We start from the raw sequence: 25650 nt of genomic DNA, 5'->3' as shown, positions 1-25650 counted from the left end.
AGTAAACAAAAATACACCATAATCTTGAAAAGTAACTAGAATTATCATTGACTGTTGTTACATTGCCATTATCTTTTAGACTTTGAGGAAATTGTGCCAGGGTTTTTGACTTGCAATTTTTAGTTCCGGTTCACTTTTATACAGTGATAATGTTACGAATTCGAATGTAGCTATAAAATACATAACAGATACATTGACTTTATAGTTTTTTTTTCTATCAACATATCGTTATTGTATTCGTATTACGTCATATGGAAAATGGCTGATGCAGTATGAAATTATATTTTTTTTTATTAAAAAAATATATATCTGTGAATTACTAAACGAGTTTTTAATCCGATTTAATGTTGCACAGACGAAGGCTGAAACAACCTAATGTTATGAATCTAGACCGGTTCTCCTTGACAGTTTGGTGGCAAAGTTCACTCGATCTTGTTCTCAACTACATTAGATGTAGTATACAATGAAATGAGGCAAGCTATGACGAAGTTTTGAGGTCAAAAAAACTCGTAATACTCGCAACGAGTACTGTATTCATTAAGTTATTAATGTAAATAACACGTTTCAAGTGAGAAGCACCAACGGATATCGTCTGGTACGGTGCCAAGTGTTTTGATGTTGGTTAATAATGATATTATGGCGCCTATTAGAGTATCGAAGCCATTTAGTTAACACAACTCTTTAGCGTTTAGTGAGGAAAATTTATCAAATCTACTTTGAAAGTATTAATTTTGTCAGTTGTAGACTGTAAAAGCTCTTTGAGTTATCAGTAACAAATGGAAAAGAAAAGAAAGTCTGTTTCGGTAGAAAAATACTATTGTTCAATACTTGAGCTTTAAAGTATGTGTTCTATTGGTGATATTGTTCATTAGACTGACGGATGGGAGCTTTTTTGTTTTTTTTAGAATGGAAAGTTTACTCGTGGCTCGATTGACCCTCCAGTTTCATCAGAACAGGTGAATGAGCACGGGCTCAGCCAGGAGATGCAAATGTTAGTGTTCGGAACATGCTTAAACGCGAACTTATCTTGAAAATGGCGTGAGCGAAATTGAGAAATCAATCAAATATCTTTTTTGCAATGACCGCTACCCGCTGCAAAATCAACTCGATCCTGTGGACCGAATGGTAAACAGTCGACGTCATCCTAAACACGTCATTACGGATCCTCCCGATCCATTAACGGTGCTTTTAGGTGCCTCAAGCACCGGCTACCTTTCTCGTCAAACCCGTCGCTTGCGACGAAGGGCTCGACGAAGTAAATTAACCCACAGACACAGGCCCACTGAGTTTCTCGCCGGATCTTCTCAGTGAGTCGCGTTGCCTGGTAGATTTTGCGAAGCTCTGCTCTTGCTAAGGCCAGTGCTAGGAACAGTCTGATTTGAGCCCCGTGAGCTCAACTACACCTGTACAGGTATGAAAAAAAAGCTGCAAAATCAAGGGTGACGAGAATGAAGCGATTATCCGAAGATAATAAACATTATCATATTGCATATTAACGTTGAAATTTAAAGGGGTCGCGTAATTACTTGATTTTATTTACAAACAGGTTGCAAAATCGTTACACTTGCTCGGAGTGTGTAAGAGTGTTTTTATTATTTTAGAAATTCAATTTCACACTGTTTTTTATGCAACGAATAACAGACTTTATGTCCACAGATATACAGTTCGAAACTGTTTTAACAATGATCGGTGCACGATCAACAGTTTTCTTATTAAAACACGTTGCTTTGTAAATTTTGAATCATGTTATTCGAAACCAGGGCGTGTGGTTTATCGCATCGTGTCTATTCACTGAACTAATTGAAATAATATCAGTTTCTTGTGTGTTGTTCATGTTTAATTTATGTTTTCTTTTTGTAATCTAATACTGAATGACGGAGTGGTGGAGTAACTAACCGTGGCTTCGAATCCCACTTCGGGAATACATTCGTAAGACGCACAAGTTGGTTTGATTTTTGTTTGCATTTTTAATATCTGTGCACATGTATTCGCAAGATAAATCTTAGATGACACTTCGTGTTTCGAGTTACGTTTTTTCTTTTTTTTTTCTTTTTATTGCCCTTGTAAGCAGACGAGCATACGGCCCACCTGATGGTGAGTGGTCGCCCATGGACTTCAGCAATGCCAGGGGCAGAGCCAAGCCGCTGCCTACCAAACGTGGCAGCATTCCCATTGTGATATCTATAGACTCCAGTGACCACTTAAAACCGGTTTGTTTCATAAACATTTAAATAAACTAGTTGTAATATTAACGACTATTACATTAATCCGACTAATTATCTTTGTTTTTTCATTTAAACATAATAACATAATCGAACCGTTCGAGGGTTAATCGAATGTCAAACAAAAACTATATTTAAGAATGAACGAAGAAAATAGAAAAGTAAGAAATGTCAGTTTCGATACCCGTGACTATTTAACTTAGAGCATCCATATAGTGACTGAACCGATAGTATCTAATTATTTATTCATTCTTCTCCGCTTTCTAACACAAGTCCCGGAGATTCTGAGCCCGGCGTAGCTAGGGAAACGCCGTGAATTACTTATGTAAGCTCCATTACGTTGGGATCGGGCGAATGAAATCATTTAGGGCTTCCACAACGTGTATTCCTTAGCGGTATCTCAAAACTGAGCTTCGTGGCACACCGTTGACAAAGGAGAATACAACAAAATTATTGGGTGGATCTTGAAAATTGGACTTTATTACTTTTGAACAGGTTTTATAATAACTTAAAGCGAAGGTGATTATTTGTTCAGGACAATGGAAAAAGTAGGGCGTTGAGGTCACGAGCGCTGTTTTTTTGAAACGTCGAATTAAGCAATGTTCTCAATGTTCAGTGCTTAACTAGCTTACAAACTTACACCATTCACATTGAACTCAGTTAAGATTGAATTCAAGGATACGAATGGTGCTGCTATAATTGCCCATGATATTATCGACTGCTAATTCGCGTAACCTCCGTAACCGAAGGCTATTGGTTATATTATGACGTTGGTAGTTTGGTAGTAAAGACATTCGGGAGTATATTCGGCGGACTATACAATACAGGTAAATTCCTAAAACACGGTATTTTACTATACTATTTCACTCTAACACGAAAAGAAAAATTCTCCAAAAGCCTCTTATAACACAGTACTTTTACAACACAATAAAGTTTAAAATTATTTAGAAAATCACATTTTGCAATATGAACATACAATTTATGAGAATAACCGAAATTTTACTGCTTATTTGTTATGTATACCTAATAGGCAAAGAAAAACATATAGTCATAATTGAAAAGTTTCATTTAGAATAAGTTCTCTCCTATACATGATACATACATGATAAAGTGTATATGATAATAAGGAAGAATTACTCCAGTTTTTTTATTTACCAATATACCGTGGGACTATTCTGGATTCAAAATTGTAGGTTGGCGACCCTTCGGAGTTTAGTGACAGAACTTAATAACATCTGTCTTAACAAGAAGGCAGTGGGTTGTGTCTATAGGGCTACTCCAGTCAATGTATACATTTAGCGTTATAATTGCAAATTATTATCAAAGTTTTAATGTGTGAAACATTTAAGTTTGTTTTTTGTTACAAAATATCACATTACTCTTATATTGTTGAATATAATTGTATTTTTTTTCGCTAATGTAAACAAACCGCAAGGATATTATTGTAATTTTAAATATAAGAACTTGATTGATGTCTTTGGACAAATCTTTAAAAAGCCAACTTGAGTTTAGTTATAATATACCTAGTGTAAATTATGTTCTTATGATAACACCGCGACGTCTTCACATATATTTAAAAAAAACAGCTCGAAATCTTAAAAACATTGGTTCTCCTTGATTACAACAAATTGATTACACCCCGTAGATATGTTTCAATTTAATAATGAAAATTTTAAAAAATAGTAAAATATGTATTAAGAAATATAAGCTAAACGTCAGCTAGCAGACTTGTTTTTTATAAATAACAGATTTACAAACACAAATTAAAACATTACACCAGCGAACAATCCGGCTCTGAATCGTAAAACAGAATCGGACCGATGTAATTAGACGTATCACGACTCCGTTTTTTTTTATTGCTTAGATGTGTGGACGATCTCACAGCCAACCTGATATTATGTGGTTACTGGAGCCCATAGACATCTACAACGTAAATGCGCCACCCACCTTGAGATATAAGTTCTAAGGTCTCAGTATAATTACAACGGCTGCCCCACCCTTCAAACCGAAACGCATTACTGCTTCACGGCAGAAATAGGCGGGGCGGTGGGATCTACCCGTGCGGACTCACAAAAGGTCCTACCACCAGTAATTACGCAAATTATAATTTTGCGGGTTTGATTTTTATTACACGATGTTATTCCTTCACCGTGGAAGTCAATCAATTGTTAAGTACGTATTTCATTAGAAAAATTGGTACCCGCCTGCGGGATTGCAACATCGGTGCATTGTGGGTGCATTGCTAGATCCGAATGCACCGGACGTCTTATCCTTTAGGCCACGACGACTTCATGTAATATTGTTTTATTTTCGAACTTACAAATAGTACATTTAGGTTATGTATTTGTGATGTTGAATGCGAACAAATTTATTTCTGCGGCAAAACAGTATATTTCTTTAACCCTACCTAATCGTTAGTAGCCTAAGGGTCTATTCCAACTACGCGCGGATATGTAGGTGGAGTTTACGGGCTCAACCTGAGAGAATTGCTAACATTGGCACTAGCGAGAGCAGTTCTTCACTAAAACTACCACCGGACCGAAATGGCGACCCACTAAGAAGATCTGGCGAGAAACTCAGTGGGCTCTGTTTGCAAGTCGAACTCTTCATCGTAATTGACGACAAAACAATCGTTCTGGTTGGATGGATAGTGTGATAATTATTCAAATGCTACTGAGACTTCGACTTCAAGTCTATTGAAGTAGGTGGCCGTGAGCTCGCCCAACCATCAGCGCGAATGAAACCGAACAACGCGAATAGGTATATTCAATTTTGTTGGTTAAAACTTTTACAGGACTACTTAAGGGGATGATCGTGTTTCGAATGTCAAACAGAAACTTTTCATATCTACGTCTTTAGTACATTAATTAAAGAAAACCTTTTGTTTTCTTCAACCCACGCACCTGCACTGGTGGATATGGGTAGACCTCCCCCAAGACTCGCAAAACAATTACTGGTTAGTATTTTCTTCGGTTTTCACGATTCGTAGCCATAGTTTAAATAACCTTTATGGTAATTGACCAGCTAGCACAATATTCAAATCTTAACAAAAATCGCCTTAGTCGTCCGTGGTGACCATGAAAACTGTGAAGTCTTGCAAACGTCGGAAAAGATAATATAATAATGAGAATTAAAAAAAAAACCGAGATAATACCGTAATATAGTTGCAGCTATAATTACTAGTTGTTTTTTTTTGTGGCGTTGTCCATAAAAATCGTATAATAAGGATCTAGTAAACAACAAAATTATTTCTTTAATGAAATTTTGTTCTTGATTCTTGCTGTGATATTCCATCGACTGGTGAATATAAATACATACGTAATTTAATAATTAATAAGCAGTGAAAAAACACGACACTGATTTTAAGAGATTCAGTATTCAGTGACCGCTTCGTAAAGTTTCACTTTTAGTAAAATGTTATAGATATTTTATTAATGATGATAAGATTAACAATTCATTTTTAATTTCTATGATAAATTAAGCTACATAGTTCTGAAATGAATGATCGAAACAAATCTAGTTTTAAAACTATTCTAGTGTTTAAAGCATTTTAAAAATATGTATTATCGTAAACTTTAATACTATTCAATGCGATATGCGAATTTTAGATCGCACTTTCGGGAACGAATCGATCGAGAGTTTAGGTAAGTAGGTAGTTTTTAATAGAAATCGAGTTAGATAATTTCATTAGAAGCAGTTCTTGAACGTAGTCAGCCTTAGTCTAGATACGAGAAGGATCTATCAAACAAAGGTTTCGTTTAAATGAATAGAGCCTCTTTCCGGCCCGACCGCTGCCTGCCGGTATCGACCACAATTCACTCCATTGTTGTCCGACCGACCTTGCGTCGCCTTTCACCGCTCCGCTTGAGAAATTACGCCAAAGTTTCAGTAATACTAATATGATAATACGTGTTCTACGTATATCTGTTTCACCCAAAAACTATGATTTTTATTATCATTCAAGTGTAATAAAGTACACATTTGAAATCGGTCATCAAGTGACCAATGTGACTTAGTGAGCCAATAAATTTCGATCAAATTCTAATATATTAATTCATGTTTTACATATATCAGTTTCACCCAAATACTATGATTTTTATTATCATTCAAGTAAAATAAAGTACACATTTGAAATCGGTCATCAAGTGACCAACGTGACTTAGTAAGCCAAGAAATTTCGATGAAATTCTATTATAATATATTAATACGTGTTTGAAATCGGTCATCTTAGTCAGCCAATAAATTTCAATTAAATTCTAATTACATCCAGCGCTAGAATATAATTATGAAAGTAAATTACCTAATGAATTTCTTATTAAGTTTGTACATATTGTTTCATCTGTTTTTGATTTAATAAAAAACGAGGAAACTTGAAGTATTCATCTGAATCGTGTTTCGTGCACATTTGTGAAACCAAAACTAAAAGCTGTTGCTTAATTCCACCTTAAGTATAAAAACGACCGAAGCTTTAGCTAGTACGTAATACAGTTTTTTTTATCCACCTTTTAGGTATATTGTGATTTTTTGATAATGACTCAAAATTTATATCCAGAAAAAATCTTAAATGTTCAAGAATACGATTCATTTAATGTAAAAAAAATAAAAAAATATGTAAATACGAAAAAATATAATATATGAATATAATGTGACTATATGATCATTTAAATTCTAATCCGTTGTTTTTCAAATTACTCAGACAAATAACTACTTAATCGTCCGTAACTATAAAAACTATGGAGTGTTCGAAACTTATATTTTTATATAATTATTTTCCTTAAGAGTTTATTAATTTGGGACGGTATGGACATATGATGAGACGAAATTAAAATGAGGTTAGTAAGAGAGTGTTAACTATGAATGAGGACGGATATAGAGGAAGAGATAGACCTAAGACGAAATGGATGGATTGCGTGAAAGACTATATGGGTAAGAGGGGAGTGAGCGAAAAAATGGTATATAATAGAAGAGTATGGAAGGAGAAAACATGTTGCGCCGAGCCCAGGTGACTGGGAGAAGGGCAGGAAAATGATGATGATATTTTCTTTAAGGCCGCTCTTAAAATCTACAGCAGAATTTAGCAATACTGAAACCTAGTAATAATTTAGTAGGCAGCGGCTTGGCTGTGCCCGGCTGTGGCATTGCTGATGTCCATGAGCGACACCAACCACTCACCGTCAAGTGGGCCGTATGCTCATTTGCCTACAGGGACAATAAAAGATAATACTTTTAAAATATTTTCCTATTTCACACTCTAGAACGTTGGCTCATCATCCATCATTTTAGCCTAAATGTCGTTTTCTGTCCGGACTTTGTTTAAGAATATTATATGAATATGTAGCAAGCCTACAATTGGTAAATCATATTAGTAATTAACGAGACAATTGCTTTACTAAAGATGAGCATACTAATATTGTGAATGGATGGGGAACTATTATGTTTCGTTATATGTTTCCAAGAATAGTAGGACCGAGATCAGATCCTGAGTACGTAACTGGAATAATAAAATAATGTTATGTATCCTTCTTACAGATTCACGGTTACACGCGACGAAGAAGAGATTTGAAAACTTCCGGCAGCTATTTTCCATATAGGTTTGTATAAATTTTCTGCTAGTTGACAGTAGAGGTAACATTTCTGTAGTATTCGCGTATGTTTTATGATTTGGAAAACATTTTTCGGGTCGTTTATAATTATTAGCACAAAGAATGATGATGAAAATTTAAGAGCATAATCGTGTGGCGTAGATTGTGAAAAAAAAAGACGCCATATTGATCTGTGTTAATATTTCATATAAATTTTTTATAATATTTAAATTTGATTTAAACATAAATCCGTTTTGAAAACGTAGGGCGCCGAAATCTTCAGTCGATGAACTTTTCCATTTCCTATAGTTATATTGTAAATCTATAGATTACGATTACAATACAAGACTCGATTAGCTTTTTATTTGTTTACGTAATTTTAATACATACAAAAGCTCTCATCTAAAAACTAGCGTAAAAAATACATTTCGATGTAGCTAAATAAATATTTTACACACAAAACACTACATCCTCGTCAAGAAACAACACGATTTCGAGGTTATCGGAGGAAAAAACAAAACTGGTTAGCGTCACTTGAACTTCGCGGTTGAAACGAGCGCGGAACAAGCTTGCACTGTTGAAAAGAAATTAAAATTTAGTTTTAAAAGCATTCTGTTCAAAACGATCGCTAAAATATTTACAATACATCAAAAACAATATCAGTTTTAGAAGTCAAATATGCTTTGCTGGTGTTGTTGGTCAAGATTAAAAAAAAAGTTTGACAAATATGGTCAATGGTCATAGGTAACTTTTTTATATAATTCTATTTTATGACCTGGTAACAGAGACCTTTAGGTCATTCATAAGTTAATTTTATGGTTTTGTCAGTGATACATTTAATATTTACCTAAGTGTTTTGTATTGTCTTTGCCTAGATTAAATAAGGCTAGTTCATATTTAGAATGAAAACAAAATAAATTGGTTTGCAATTTTGTAATTTTAAGTATCAACTTGAGTTCTTTCTCAATGCACTTATACGTTATATACGTTAAGCAATATTCCAAACTAATCTAAAGATTACGTAATCGTGTACGTTACGAGGATGACTGTACAATTACCTTTTTATTTTATATTATATATTGCTGCCTTTTCAACACACTATTATGGATCGTGCGTATGTGCCTGTCAATGTATGATGTGAAGAGAGCAGCTTAAACTAAGCGAACCTACTTAAGTCACGTGCATTTCGAGAAAACATAAAAAAAAATTCAATGGTAATTAGAATAATCTTATTTGCAATACAATATTAAGCAATGAAATTTAATATAAAGCGAGCTATTTATGACGTCAACAAAATATAACAACAAAATATGTACGCAGTTGCAGTCATACGATCTCTCCGCTTTCCAGATCGTTTCGTATTACGGGCGGCGTTTTCATCACATCAATAATCTTTTGATGTCTCATGTGCAAGTTGATATAATATATGTATATCAGTGCAACAAACGGTGCGCGGGTCTGTGTTTTCGCGACTTTTTTCTGTTCTATTCAATCCTAGGATACCACTACTTCGACTAGTATGTACGTCTTGGTATATTTCGTTATGTACGGGCTAAGGTACCCACTAAATTTCAGATGAGATCATCTATCTATGCAGAAAAAATGTTAATAAACAATGATATCATGAAACGTTACGAGAAGTTTGGTTTGTTATATTTTCATTGATTATGTGATGGGGTGTAATGTGATGAACGCTACCTAGAACAATTCGGCTCTTGGAAATGTGAATGTGAAGATTTAGTAGCAATAATAAAATGGGTAGTAGTAGTTCTAGGGTACCCCGCTGGTACATAGGGCCCTCACAAGTTTATTTTTATTATTTTTTTGCTTAGATGGGTGGACGAGCTCACAGCCCACCTGATGTTAAATGGTTACTGGAGCCCATAGACATCTGCAACGTAAATGCGCCACCCACCTTGAGATATGAGTTTTAAGGTCTATAGTCACAACGGCTGCCCTACCCTTCAAACCGAAACGCATTACTGCTTCACGGCAGAAAATGGCGGGGTGGTGGTACGTACCCGTGCGGACTCACAAGAGGTCCTACCACCCGTAATTACGCAAATTATAATCTCAGCTTCACCCTGTCTTGCGCTTTGTAGACATAACATCGCTCCAAGTCCGGCCGGCAGTCCTCATCTCGTAATGGGTAATCGTACTTAAAGGCCGTAACTTCTATGCTCTTGCAAATGGCATGCAGGCCGTGTAGGAAATCTATATATTAATACGTGAAACAAAAACTTTGTACCCCTTTGTACTTTGTGTGATGGAGGAGTATGAAGCTTCCCACGCTTATAAAAACTAAAAAAAACATTACACACTATACCATGTATTTAACACACGCAAATCTATATTCTTTATTTACTGTCTAACTTTTGTTATTGTGTAAAGTCAGTGGTCAAATTGAGAATAGGTTAATATTGTTTATCTTTAATATTATTTGTCTATAGTGTAGTCTTGGCGAAATCTGTATTTAAAGAAGTCTAATCTCTTAATAAGTCTTTGACAATAGAACCTTAATAATGTTGAAACTTTTAATTTCAAGGTAATTATAATCGAATTTCGACTACTGCGGGACCACTAGTAAATACAGGGTGGCCCATAAGTCTTTTGATATGAAAAAAAAATATTAAAATAAAACTAATTACATTATGAATTAAATTTTTATTTACATAAAAAGCTTAAAAAACGGGAATTATTTTTTGAAAATAACATCTCCTAAATGTAATCCGTTGCGATCACGGCACTCTTGCAAACGACGTCTAAAATTGTCGATGACTGCGCGGCACGTCACTGCTGAAATGCTTGTCATTTCTCTGCGGATGTTTTCTTTTAGGGCCTCAATTGACCGCGGGTTTGTGTCGTATACTTTAGCCTTAAGGTAGCCCCACAAAAAAAATCCATCGGGGTCAGATCTGGACTACGTGGAGGCCAGGAAATGTCTCCTCTCTTAGAGATAACTTTGCCAAGAAAAAGTTGACGGATAACGGGCATAGCAGTGTTAGAGGTGTGAGAAGTGGCCCCATCCTGTTGAAACCACGTCCTGGCATTAAAGCCTGAAAAGTTTTGCAATTCTGGTATGAAAAACTCTTCGATCATAGCCACATATCGCTTACGAGTTGACTGTGTCGGATTTTCGCGAATAGACTGTGTCACTGTGTCTATGTTTTGTTCCGTACGTGACGTCCTTGGGCGACCCCCCTCTTATTTCGATAAGTTGGAACATAAATTACGAAAACAAAAAGTTTCTAACATTTTATCCCGATCGGATATGTGCTCATGAATATTCGAGTCTTATTATTTATTACACTCATACATAAACTACACTCGCGAGCAAAAGTTTGGAATCACTTATTTGAAATTGGTTCCGCGCGACCTTGTGTACTGAATATTTTTTTGATAATCATAAACATGAGATCATTTTAAAGGTTCAACTCTTAACTTTAAACTTATAACAAATTCATTAAAATCAAGCCAGTATTTATGAAGCTATCCCGGATTAAGTGAAGGAATCACGAAAAAGAGGTGTTTCAATTGTTTGATACGTCACGAGTTGCGACCTATTGACCCCTATAAAAGCACTTGTTATCGGATTCTCTTTATCAGTCGACTTTCACACGTTGACTGGTACACATCTCCGCTACTTTTGACCCTTTACCTTGTACGACAATGGAGACAACACCTACAGAAGCAGCACAAATCGTAGCCCTATTGCAAGAAGGGCTCAGCCAGCGAGTTGTCGCTCGTCGGCTCCACATAAGCCAGTCCTGTATTTCAAAAGTTTGCAAGCGCTTTCGGAAGACTGGTAGCTTTATCCCGAGACCAAGATCTGGACGGCGCCGGTGCACATCGGAGAGGGATGACTGTTTTATCGTGTCGACCTCTCTCCGAAATCGGCATTTACCTGGTGTTGATGTCCAATAGGAGCTCTGAGATATTCGTGGGGTAGCAGCCAGCAAGTGGACAGTTTGTCGACGACTAAAGCAAGCGAATCTGACTCCAAAAAGGCCTGTCACAGGCCCGAAACTCACGGCAGCTCACCGACAAGCACGCCTTCAATTTCCTCGCACCCATCTTAATTGAGAAGTTGAGCAATGGAGGCAAGTCCTGTTCTCCGACGAGAGCAGGATGTGTTTGCACGGTTGCGACCGAAGAGGTTGGGTCCACAGGCAGCCTGGGGAGCGATTTGCGCAGTGCTGTTTCACTGAAACAGTGGCTTATGGGGGCGGCTCTTGTATGATGTGGGCCGGCATTTCCTTCGACGGTAAAACCGAGCTTGTTTTCGTGCCTGGCGGGGGACGAGGAGGCGGTCTAACTTCGGACCGATACATTTCCTATATTCTGCTCGAACTTGTCGTTCCCTATGCGGGATATACCGGTGATGACTTCCTCCTTATGGACGATAACGCTCGTTGTTACACTGCCCGTGTAACAACTAAATACCTCGAAGAAGTCGGTATCGCCACATTGGACTGGCCTGCGCTCAGTCCTGACTTCAACCCTATTGAGCACGCGTGGAATGAACTGAAGAGAAAAGTTCGTTCCAGAACTCCTGCTCCTTCATGTCTAAATGAGCTGAAATCGGCGTTGATTGCGGAGTGGGAAGGTATCCCACAAGAATCAATTCAAAAGCTGACCAGGTCTATGAATATTCGTCTTCAAGAGGTTATTAGGGCGAGGGGAGGGAACACAAAGTACTGACACTTAATTTTAAGGCTAAATAAAAATTTTATTTATTAATTTTTGTTGTTTTACTCATTCATTATTTTTTCATACTTCCTTGTTTTCCTACCTCCTTCGCTTAATCCGAGATAGCTCCTTAACTACTGACTCGATTTTAATAAATTTGGTATCAATTTAAAGTTGACAATTGAACCTTTAAAATGATGTCATTTTTGTAAAAATAAAAAATTTATTTAGTAAGCAAGATCGCGCGGAACCAATTTCAAGTAAGTGATTCCAAACTTTTGCTCGCGTGTATATACTCGTATAACATCTTGTGTTGCAGCTAAACGAAGGCCAGATTATGTCAGTTTCGCGTCACCGAAGGCTTAGGGTTGGATCCATTTTTTTTTTAATTTCTTTATGAGCATAAGTTATGATTTTATTTATTCTTGTTAGATCATGGCCACTCTGATATTAAGTGATTATCGGAACTTATAGATACATTTAAAGGCATGTCAATGTTACCTAATAAAATATTATTACAGTACAAAAACCTATAAGATACCTATCCGTATCAATGCTGAATGAATCTTAACAATTGAATTAATAATATACACTAATTCGTTCGATGTGTTCTCCCTGTGATGGTGTATGGGGTCGAGACATGGACGCTCACATAGCAAATTATGACCAAAATGCAAGTCACGCAAAGAGCCATGGAACGGGCTACGTTAGGCACTTCTCTACGGGAAAAATGCGCAATACCGATATCCGCAGAAGAGCTGGTAGGAAGAGCCGCGGAAGAGCTGGCTGACATAGCCAAAGTGATTGCTCGAAAAAGTGGAAGTGGGCCGGCCACATATGCCGTCGCACTGACAATCGGTGGGGCACAAAAGTACTGGAGTGGAATCCTCGTACTGGACGTCGTAATGTGGGCAGACAGCCAACGAGGTGGACCGATGACCTGGTCAAAGTGGTTTTTAGAGACTGGATGAGAAAGGCAAGAGCAACAGACCGAAGAGAATGGGGTGCCTTCGAAGAGACCTACACTCGGCATTGAGTGGACACGGGTTGAAGAAGAAGAGAATTCGTTCGGAATCATAAAATTACCTCCATAATATTACTTCAGATTTTAAAACGTATCAAACTGATAAAGTCCAGCCCTGTTTATTCACAACGTGAAACAGGTTTTCACAACCGGCTGCCTCGTAATAAAAAGACAACGGCCATTTTTGCACCACTTCGCGATTCCGTTTCGATTTACTGACGCTTTTGGGATTTTATTGTATTATTCATTTTGTGTGATCGCTTTTTGTTGTTGAGATAAAGAGTAAAAGTTATTTTTACGGTCATACACAGTTCAATGTAGTTCGAGAAAGTTCGATTCTTTTATTAGTCGAAATAGACACGCCAATCCCCTGTCCGCCTGACATTAAACAATCACTGGGACTCGTAGACACCACAACGCGAATCTTGCCCACTCTGTAATTATTGACGGATACACATGATTCTGCTGTTTGGTAGTAGAAAGTTGAGGTTAAAGTTTCATTGTACCGTAACAACTATCTACGACATTTGCATCACAAAAAACCCATCAGAGACGTGGCATTTTTAAATTTATTTTAAACTGGTGGTGGTAGGACCTCTTGTGAGTCCGCACGGGTAGGTACCACCACCCTGCCTATTTCTGCCGTGAAGCAGTAATGCGTTTCGGTTTGAAGGGTGGGGCAGCCGATATAACTATACTGAGACCTTAGAACTTATATCTCAAGGTGGGTGGCGCATTTACGTTGTAGATATCTATGGGCTCCAGTAACCACTTAACAGCAGGTAGGCTGTGAGCTCGTCCACCCATCTAAGCAATAAAAAAAAAGTAATCTTATTAAAATTCGAAAAGAAAATTATAAAATAAAATTACATTCAACGATCCATGTTAAAATTCAGTTTGAAAATATTGACTAAGATTATTTTACCGCTAGCTTCAGAAAAGTGATTTGTTTTCATTGTCTACATGCAGTCTAGCCTTCAACTGTAGAACAAGGTGAATGTTCTCAATTACTGCAAAGCTCCGGCTCAATGTCAACCCATCTCTCGCTGTAATGGACAATCTAAAAAATATATGCATATTACAGTATTGTTTATTATTTACGTTTCAAATGACAATATTACTTATATAAATGTAGGATTGATAAGAACGGAACGTTTGAAAAGAGTGTGGAACGGAGCGTTAAGATGTGAGTGAGAGAAAACGGAAAGAAAGGGAGAAGAGAATGACAGAGAAAAGGAAGATGGCGACGACGGTTGAAAAATGAGCAAGACGTTATAAAAGTGTTAATTATTAATTATTATAAGAGAAGATTTTGGAAGAGTGGAAGTTTTATTTTATGCGCTGCGGTTCCTGTTCTACATAAATATAAAAAAATAAATTAAATAGGGAGGGAGGAAATTATATTAATAAATTATTCATATGATATAATAATCTTTATAGATTAATATTTGAATCGCTTTAACCGACTCGTAGCCAATGCAAAAAAGGTAGAAAGCTTGGTTATTATTTAATTTTCGAATATGTATCCGAAACAGTCAGCCTCTTGATTATTTCATATACGTAGAAGGCGGTCGTAAGTAGAAATTCAGTGTCTACCTATGTAGACAATAATAGTGGTGTTTTAAACATAATAAGATATTTATTTGTTTTTGACCGGTACATTAGTAATAACTATTTAGGCAGCAAATTATTGTCAAGACTCAATGATAAAATCACATTAAAGATCGATATTGTGAGGTCGCAGAGATAGCGCGATCTAGCTTGTTTCTGTCGAGAGGCAGTCCCGTGTGCCACGTTTAAGGGTGGGGCAGCGCTAATATAATATTATTGAGACTTCGACATGAGACTCAAGGTGGGTGACAGCAGTAATCCTTAAATTATATCTGCAATGAATAATCAAAACAAATATCTACTAAATTATTGCAATTAAATGCTTGAAATCTGAAGATTTTCAGGAGATTCAATTTTATTAACGTTTCCAATTATATTTTACAGATCAAGATAATGATAGTTCTAGACTCAAAAAAAAACAAACGCTTAGTCAGCAAAATAGGCTTAACTAAATCTATATATTAATACGTGAAGCAAAAACTTTGTATCCCTTTTTACGGAAATTGCGCGGACGGAGGAGTATGAAATTTTCTACACTTATAGAGAATATAGAGAAGAAGTGCATAATGCTAATATTTTTTTTAAATAATGCATAAAAGATACATTAAATCAATAAAGAAAACATTACACACACTACATGTCATGTATTTGACGCACACACGCATGCATACTATTTATTGTCAAACTTTGGTTCTTTTTTTTTTTTTTTTTTTTTTTTTTTTTCTTCAATATGGCGATCAAACTTCATTCGGAAGCTTATTTTAGCCAGAGTCGAGTCAGCCAAAGGCGACATAGTAACTTCATCTTGAGGTGTCGAGTTGCCATGATATTCCAGTGTAGAGGGATAGGAGCAGGGACTTTAGAAATAGGCGGTATAGGAGGAACTAGGGCAATATATACATATAGTAAAATATAGTAATGTAAAGAAGAAAAGATATTATAATAAAATATTATGGAAGGTTAGAAAAGAAATAAGAGCTTTAGTATATTTGAAATCAACAAAGGAAAGTATAGTGTAGGAGTCACAAGGGAGAGGAGCACGAAATTTTATAAGGAATTCATAAAGTGGTTTGGATTTGTATTTGACACATTCAAATAATGTATGTTCGATGTTTCCATTGGTATTGCAATGTTCACAAGCATCTGAGTCAACGACACCAATTCTCGATAAATGACTGGGTAAACTACAATGGCCAAATCTTAATCTCGATATGGTAGATGTTACTTTTTTTGGGAAATGAAACTTAGAAAACCAAGGTTTTAAATTAATTTTGATATGAAGACGACGATATCGTCCACCTTTTGATAAACAAGACTTTTCCCACTGGGAGTTCCAATCTTTTAAAAGATACTCCCGAGGCTTTTCTAGTAGGTCTTGAGTATACACTTTGTCAATATATGTATTACCCTGCCTTGCGGCCATAGCAGCTAACTCATCTACCAATTCATTTCCTTGGATGCCCGAATGGCCAGGAATCCATGCTAATGTGACTCGTAAATTTGAATCATGACATTCTTTTAATTTAAGTTTAACCTCAAGAGAAAGCGGACAAGGAGGTTTCTTTTTAAATGGATTTGATAAAAGAGACTGAAGAAAGCTCAATGAATCAGAAAATATATATGAATTCTCTATTTTATTGCAAATTATATATTTGACACATTCAAGGACAGCCATGCCTTCTCCAACAAAGTTTGAAGAAAGATGTGGATATTTATAAAGACGAAAATGACCTGACGAGAGTCTTAAGAAAGCAGCTCCTACGCTTTTTTCATCCGAGGAAACGGATTTAGACGCGTCAGTATAGAAATCTTCCGATTTAGGTTCTAAGTTTTTAATAAAGGAGGCTAATTTTGAGTTTGCCGAGCTTGATCCTTTTTGGATATCATCTATTGATAACTTGATATCGGGTACAAACATTAAAGTCTCGTAATCATATGAAAAAGTTGAGTGGCATTGAAATTTATGAATTGAACAACGTAGTTCTAAAAATCTTCTATAGCTAGAAACTAAGTAAGGGATTTTCCTGTTACGCCAGAAAGCATTTCGTCCATTAATAACTTCACAAAGATTTTGTAGTTTTAAAATTAAAGGGTGTCCATGATATTGTTGAATTTTAAATATAAATCTATCAGAAAGGTATTGTCTACGCAAAGATAGCGGCGGTTCAGAGCATTCTATTTGTAAAGCATTTATTGGAGTACTATTCATGGCTCCAATAACGATCCTGAGACTTTTATGTTGTAATAAATCTAATTTATGTAGAGGTTCTTTGTTTTCAAGACAAAAAGTTATGGAGCCAAAGTCTAATATACTACGTACCAAAGCATTATACATTAACCTAAGTACACCAGGATGAGACCCCCACCAAACGCCACTTACAGCTCTCATAATATTTATGTTTTTCTCACATTTTCTTACAATGTCGTTGATATGAGCGTTACCGTTCATACTAGAATCAAAAATGCGACCAAGAAATTTCGCCTCTTTAACCACTGGTATTCGTTCTCCATCAACAGAAATATTTACGGTGGGAACTTTTCTTTTCCGCGTAAAAACAACTATGAGACTTTTAGATTTAGATAACGAAAGATTTTGGGCAGAGAGCCAGGATGATAACTTGTTTAATGAATCGTTAAGAGTTTCCGCTGCTATTTTAATATCACGGTTAGCAGAGTAAACTAAGACATCATCTGCATATTGTAAGATGGAACAGGAAGGATCAACATTTAAATGGAGATCGAAAGTATAAATGTCATATAATAGAGGACTTAGAACAGAACCCTGAGGGATACCTTTCCAAACTTTTCTTATTTTGTCCTCAAAACCAGGTATATGTAAAGAAATAGTCCTTCCAGTATATAAATTAAAAATGAAATCAATAAATTTTAATGGTAATTTTAAATCCGACATTTTTTCTTTTAATTTAATTAAGTTTACATTATCATACGCGCTTTGAATATCTAAAAAGGCTCCCACAACCGATTCAGATTTCGAAAAAGACAAAAAAATGTCTGTTGCAAAAATGGCATGGCTATCGGACACACCTTTACCTCTTCTGAACCCATATTGAGAGCAAGGCAAAAGATTGTTATGTTCTACGTACCACTCAAATCTTTGTTTAATTAAATGTTCTGCTAATTTTACCAAAACAGATGATAACGCTACAGGTCTATAAGATAAAGGATTATTTGAATCTTTGTTAGGCTTTAATATAGGTATTATAATTTGATGTTTCCAGGAAGAAGGTATTATACCAGTGTCTATTATAGAATTAATTAAATTCAGTAAATATGATAGGGTTATAGGTTTTGAATTAATTAAGAAAGAGTAAGGAATACCATCACATCCTGGAGTGGAGTCTGATAACCGGTTCAATACTAATTGAAGTTCCGGCAAAGAAAATGAACACGCTAAGTTATTATTAATATTAGAGTTATCTGATATATAAGAGTATGTATAAGGCAATTGGTCAAACTTAGGAACCATAGTGGGTGCGATATTGTCCAAAAAAGGATTAATCCATTCTTGCGATGTATAATTTCTAGATGGGGCTATAAAAGAAGATCTAAACATTCTTATATTTTTCCAGATTAGGGAGGATGGCGAATCAGGCGAAAGCTTGGAACAAAATCTTTTCCATCCCTCTTTTTTCTTTTTCCGAAGAAGCCTTTTAGTGGCCGCTTCAACATTTTTATAAAATAAATAACTATGCATGGTCAAACATTGCTTATTAAGTTTTTCTGCATCATTTCTTTTATTGACAGCTTCTGTACATTCTTTGTCCCACCATGGGGGAGAAGATATTTTCTTATGGGCAACATTCTTTTTGGGGATATGTTTATCTGCAGCTGCTAAGTATGCCGTAATAAGGTTATCATACGCCTTGTTTATGTTGTTATAATCATCAAGAGTAGATAAACTTGGAAGGGACATAATTTTCGATTCGACTTCTTGACTAAACAGTTCCCAATCATAGTTATTTAATCTGAACTTAAATAACGGCGGTAGTGGATTAAAAGTGCCTGTTTTACCAGAGGGCAAGGAAATTAATAAGGGATAATGATCACTGCCACAGGACAGCGTTAAACATTCCCAGTTTAACAGTGAAGACAAACTGGCTGAACTAAGTGTAATATCAACATAACTTGGGGCTTGACCCGGAACTGGGCGACGAGTGGGGGACCCATCATTCAGAACACAAAGATTATGATCATTTATTATCTCCATTAAGCCATTTCCCATGCCATCATCGTTGGGTGCTCCCCATAAGAAGTGGTGAGCGTTGAAATCCCCTAGAACTACTATTGGTTTGGGTAATGATTGAATGATTTTGTCTAGTATAGGCAGAACAGATAAATCCTTTTCTGAAATGTACACAGATAGATATGTTACCTCACCTACTCGGGCAGCCACTGCTTGTAAAATATCCGAGTTAAAAGCTGGGATTGGCAAAGAAGAAAATCTGTGATTATTACGAATTAAAAGGGCTGTGCCACCATACCCATCATGTCTATCATGTCTGAGAATATTAAAACCGGCCATACGGAAATTGGAACCTGGAACTAACCAAGTTTCTGATATGGCTAGTAAAAAAATATTATGTGAATTAATTAAAGATATAATTTCATGTTTTTTAGGAACTATACTTTTACAGTTCCACTGGAGGACTCTGTCCATATTTAAAAATATTGAAAATTGATAGTGAAATATTATTTATAAGTGAAAGAGCAACGTGTTCTGGTAGTTCTGAATTAGCAATAATATTTATAAGTGTGGATAACAATTTATTTAGTGTGTCAGAAGATGGCAACTGTGTATCCTTTTCTTTGTTGGATTGCAAAGCGGAACCTAGTTTACCTTGAGACTCATCAAATGAAATGCTGCGGATCAATGATTTATATTCTGATTTGTCATAACCCTTATTTAAAATAGATGCCTGTTTAGGCTTCTTTATAACAGTTTTTTTGTAAGAGACAGAATTTGAACTATCTACATCATTTAAACTTTGGGCAGATAGTGGAATAGATGATGTTATTTGTGAATATGATTTCTTTACAATAGGAAACAATTTAGAGGCTTCTTGGTATGATATGAGGTTTTGAGACATATGTTTTTTAATATTTGTTTGTCTACTAAACTCAGGGCAAGATTTGTTTGTAGCCATATGTTCACCTCTACAGTTAACACAAGAAAAAGTCTCAGTATTACAAGCCAGTCCGCTGTGCTCTCCACCACATTTATTACATCTAGGTTTGCTCCTGCATTGAACACGAGTGTGTCCAAAGCGACAACAATTGAAACATTGTACCGTTGGATAAATATACTGTTCAACTGGAATACTTGAAAAAAAGGAATACACTCTAGAGGGAAGAGACTGTCCGTCAAAAGTCAAGACCACAGTTTGAGTAGGAATCCATGAAGTTCCATCTGAGTTGACAGACTTCCTGTTTAATCTACGGGATTTGATAATTTGTCCATAGCCTTCTGGGATTTGCAGATTATCTACAATGTCCTCATGAGTCCACTCCTGAGGGATACCCTTTATCAAACCCATTTTACATATATTATATGTAGGAATCACTACATTATACAATGGATTCATAGACATGTTGGATATGAAAATATTGGCATCACTATGTGTTTTAAAAGTTATTGCCAGGCGATTACGACCTACTCGTTTAATTCCATCCTGTAATATATTACCAAGATTGCTTTTCTTTAGAAAATTTCCAAATTTAAGTGGGTGCAGTGATGTAGTACTATTAGAATCTGAGATTAAAGTAACATGGACCATATATGGGCCAGGATCCTGTTCAGTGTATTTTTTTCTGTAAACAGAGTCGGCCATTGGGGTCTCAGATGGTGTCATAGAAGGACTCGCTGAAGTAGGCTCTGGTGAGGTCTGTACAATTTGGCGAGGAGGCACTATAAGCTTATTTACGTTATTTGCAAGATTTCCCGCCAAAGCCTGCTGCAGCGGGCGCAACGAAAGTTGTTTGTCCGAGATCTTTGGTTTAAAAGAATTAACAAGTTGTTTCTTTTTTTGGGATTTCTTCGATTTAACGTTGACAAATTCAGATACATTGGAAAGGTCGAACTCATCACAGAAAAATATTGGTTGGCTAAACCTTGAGTTAGTCGTATCAGTTGTCTCCTCAGTAATATTCGGATCCGGGGGATCCGTTCCCGCCTCCAACTCCATACTATCTACGCTAAAGTACTAAAATATACAATTATAAACTAAACATATATACAGTTATAAACTAAAATATGCTACAATATCTACAGAATATCAAATTAAATTAATTAAAAAGGATATGAATTTTTTTATTGGCCCTCTTCTCAAGTTCCGTCCCAAATTTTTTGAAGGTTCCCGCCTCTCTCGAAAACTTTGGTTCTTGACGTCTGTGGTCAAATTAAGAATAGATTAAATATTGTTTGTCTTTATTAGTTTTTTTTTTTATAATTGGCAATAATTGTGATTATCTATACTAATATTATAAAGAGGAAAGATTTGTTTGTTTGTTTGTTTCGAATAGGCTCCGAAACTACTGGACCGATTTGAAAAATTCTTTTTCCATTAGAAGCCGACATTGTCCCTGATGAACATAGGCTACTTTTTTTTATTTTATTTTTTTGGTTACATGTGTGTTTTAATGTTTCCGAAGCGAAACGAGGGCGGGTCGCTAGTAGAAGTATAAAATACAATCATAATAGTGTACAAACTTATAATTCCAATTAATTATAGTCGAATTTCGACTACTGCTGGACCTCTAGTTCAAATAAAACTTTATAAATTTAATTATCCGGAAGTGTGATTAACATCTTGTTAATAGAATTGTACTTATCATTCCTGAGACCGACTGAGACGTAACTGTCATTCCTGAGACGAATGTGCTTCGTTTTGTTTTAATATAACGTGCGTTCACATAAAGTTGTTTGTTAAAAGATATTTCAATCAAACTAGAAGTAGTTAGGGAGAGTGAGTTAACGAAATATATTCTTAGCAATGATTACTAAGAAAACATTAATTGGTTGTTGTGTAATAAGATTAAAAAATTTATATTCAGAGATGACATTTTTATTGAAAAATAAAATAGGAATTAATACAAAAAAATAAGGAAACATTTTGAAAATTAACGCGTATTATAATTATAATCATAATATTATAACATTGCATAATAAAATAAGTATACTTTTTTTTTTAAATATATACCTAAAAAATCGAATCCAGCCAATAACATTGAAGATAGTATTTTTCATCGTAAACATAACTAAAACTACTTTTACGGTTTAATCTTGCCTTTGTTATTGTAATCATAATATTCATTCCGACATTTTAAATACTGTACGGTTCTCAAAGTTCGTGACAAAGTAATTTATTCGGAAAAATAATTTAAAAAATTGAAGATATCGTTGAAAGAAAAATGTACCTAAAGCAAGTTTACCGCAACTACTTAAAAAACATTCAGTAAATTCTCTTTAGAGTTTTTATTGGAATTTTTCATAGACATTCACTTCCCCAGAGCAACGTCGATAGCATGTAGTCATTTGTTTTAAGGGAATGAGATGAGAATGAATTAAAGCATTGTAGTTTAATACGAATTATAATACATTATGCATGATGTTACATAAATTTGTTGAAATTTTTATGAGTTGTTAACTCAGAATGTTGAACGTCCGGGATTAACAGGAATAAGCAGCTCTTTAGGCTATCAGGGCTAAGTAGGGAAGAAAATGTTCATAATAATAATAATAATAATAATGTTTTTATTTCAAGTATCCATGACTCATATAAATTGTTAATAAGACTTAGACCTATGTTAGTAGTTATATTTACATCACAATGAATTACTGTGGTAACATCCCATGGGAGATGGCACCACAGCGACCCATGTATATACAGTCCAGCCTGCTTGCGATCATGCTCAGGATACTGTTGGAGCTGGCTCTCACTCTGTTTACCAGAGATGCACACCTCTTACGCATGGTAGCGTAAAAACAATCTATGTGCGCGTCTGCAAACATCCCTGATGCGCTACAAAAGCGGGGCAGCACCACTATAGCCCACTCAGTAAAGAGTTTTTTTAAAACAACATAAGGAAAATTAAAAAATAAATAAAATAAAACTTATTTTATTCGTTTTAAAAGTACAATAATAAAGCGATAAACAAGCTTCATAAGTTATTTTATTTGCGTTTATTGTTTTGAAAGAGCACCCGGCTCTGTGTGGGCGCGAGTCAATGCCCATGTTTATGTATCACCGTACCGGGAAATTATGGCTTCAGAAATAAGTTGACTTTGATGTTTCATTTTTCTTGTTTAATAACGTATTTATGCTAGACGGCGGGATCCACAGACATTCTAATCGAAGCCTAAATTGAGATCAATAAGGTAAAGCCTAAAATACGTAAATTTTTGTGAGCTGTCTATTAAATAAAATTTAATAAATTCGCTAATTTCATTGTGCACCGCGATCCCACATATATTTTAGAAAAAAAAAACTTCAAATGATTGATAAATATTGCAAATTATATTAGTTAAAGTAGGCTATTTTCTGCATTGTCGATTCATAAAATAAAACTAACAATTCGTTGATGAAACCGAAGGCTTCACAAGCGCGATGACTTTGTGTTGCACAAGCGTAACGTTTCTTAACTAAAAGATGTTTTAGAATACTTTTATTTCGATTCTCAATGGTGACTCCGTTCACGACTTTCTAGCGAACCGCGGCCTTTTGTACGTACACGACGCTATAGAGTTCAAAATCGTTTGTTCTCATTCGGATAAATAAAAGGAGGAAGTTACGCAAGGGCAGTCCGGGTCTCGCGTTTCGGGATCCAATTACTATTGAACAGATTCGATTTTTTTATAAATTATTTACAGATATAAACATTCTCTTAGATTTACATTTACCTAAGAAAAAGAACATTGACCAAATTTTAAAATTAAAAATATAGATGCTGAATCATGTTAGGTCGGCGCTGCAAAAAAAATTTTAAGTTAATTAATAAAAAAACCTATATTAAAAAAGTAATCTATTCCACAGATAAACACACAACGATATTAAAGGCTTAATGGTTCAGACAGCCGTTTTACGAAACAATTGAGACCTTATTTCTCAAGGTCGGGGGTAGCATTCCCGTAGTCAAATGTTTATCATGTAGTGATGACTCCAGAAGACTCCTTAGAACCAACCAGATCGTTCATCCGCCCGTAAAGTAAATGATTAAAAAAAAATTGAATAATACTGCCTTCAACAAACCCTTATTCTGTCATGCATTTGTTAACAGTTTGTGTACCTTACGCATGTTTGTGAGATGGTGTATTACCATCGACGAATCCACGGTTTATAGTGCTTTTCGTTGGCGTGTAATTTTTTTGCCTTAATAACCATACTAAATAAAGATCGTAAAAATCCATTGTATTTGAAGGCTAGCGACTCTCAAATTAATTAATAGCCTTTGTGGGTTAAATATTAAACCTTAATGCGGCCCTGCCTTCGTCCTTATTTTCCCTATTCAAATTTTCCGATTCTAGTTTCCAAGTCGGACGCGTAACTCAAATTACTTTTGTCTCTATTGCCTGTGGCCACGGGAACTGTGTAGCGTTTGAAACATCGAAAATAATGTAATTACGATAAATACAATAACTAACTTCCCGTTTTTAACAGTAAAAAATGTATTTATGTTTATGTTAAAAACTATACTTATCTTTTCCAATACACTTGAGTACTGGTAGAGACCGGTACAGTGCGGAGGACTATGGTGGGAAATCCTTTAAATGAGTTCAGCGGCATGGTCTTGGTGAGAGATGGATGGATACCGTGATTCGCGAGACGCGTCAAGTCTTGCCACTAAAACCCTCTTGTTGTTGTATTGTATGTGTAAGACACTGCCGACGACTGGTAACGTTTAACAGAGAATGTGTAATTAAATTTTAATAATAATTATTCCCCGGTAGTTGTTTCAATAATGTTTCGATACAAATTCAGTTTTTCCGTACTATTTCAAAGGGCTGATATAAAAATCTTTCAATAAATATTAGTATCGCACAATTATAATACAATGTGCTTAAGATTTTACAGCGTGAAACGAAACGCATATTCTCATTTTTTATATTATCTGTGCATTTTTAACTCAAACACGACCGACTTTTTGGGGGGAACACGAGGAGTGAAGTTGCCTGATTTGTTTTATTTTGTCTGTTTAGTGTTTCTTCAGGTTTAAATGTGTAATAACGGTGGTTTATTAATTGTTTAATATCTGTGAAAGTGCAAAAATGTGGGAAAATGAAACAAAGCCGCTGGACGTAACTTCTCGTAATCCTCCAAAAAGTCCACTGAAAAAATCTCAGTAAATGACCACTATTTTACTATATTTAATCAATTTATATTTATTATATTTAATCTCATCTCATTTCATTTAATTTCATCCCCGTTGATTAATATCTCAAATTAATCATCTTAATTTCATTTCACTCCATAATATAATTTTTCATAAAAATAAGAATATAAATTAA

At 35.4% G+C, this 25650-nt stretch overlaps 1 protein-coding gene across 1 annotated transcript in view; it reads left to right on the top strand.

Annotated features, from left to right (window-relative positions):
* Positions 1-25650, top strand: part of LOC101737035 (uncharacterized) — a 61364-nt gene that overhangs the window by 10860 nt on the left and 24854 nt on the right. Inside the window, exon 2 of the mRNA XM_004931948.4 lies at positions 7752-7813. The gene's annotated coding sequence lies outside the window, so the exon portion shown is untranslated. The remainder of the gene's footprint in view (positions 1-7751; positions 7814-25650) is intronic.

The sequence above is a fragment of the Bombyx mori genome, chromosome 22, assembly GCF_030269925.1.
Source record: "Bombyx mori chromosome 22, ASM3026992v2".
NCBI lineage: Eukaryota > Metazoa > Arthropoda > Insecta > Lepidoptera > Bombycidae > Bombyx > Bombyx mori.
This window is presented reverse-complemented; position numbering and strand designations above follow the sequence as displayed.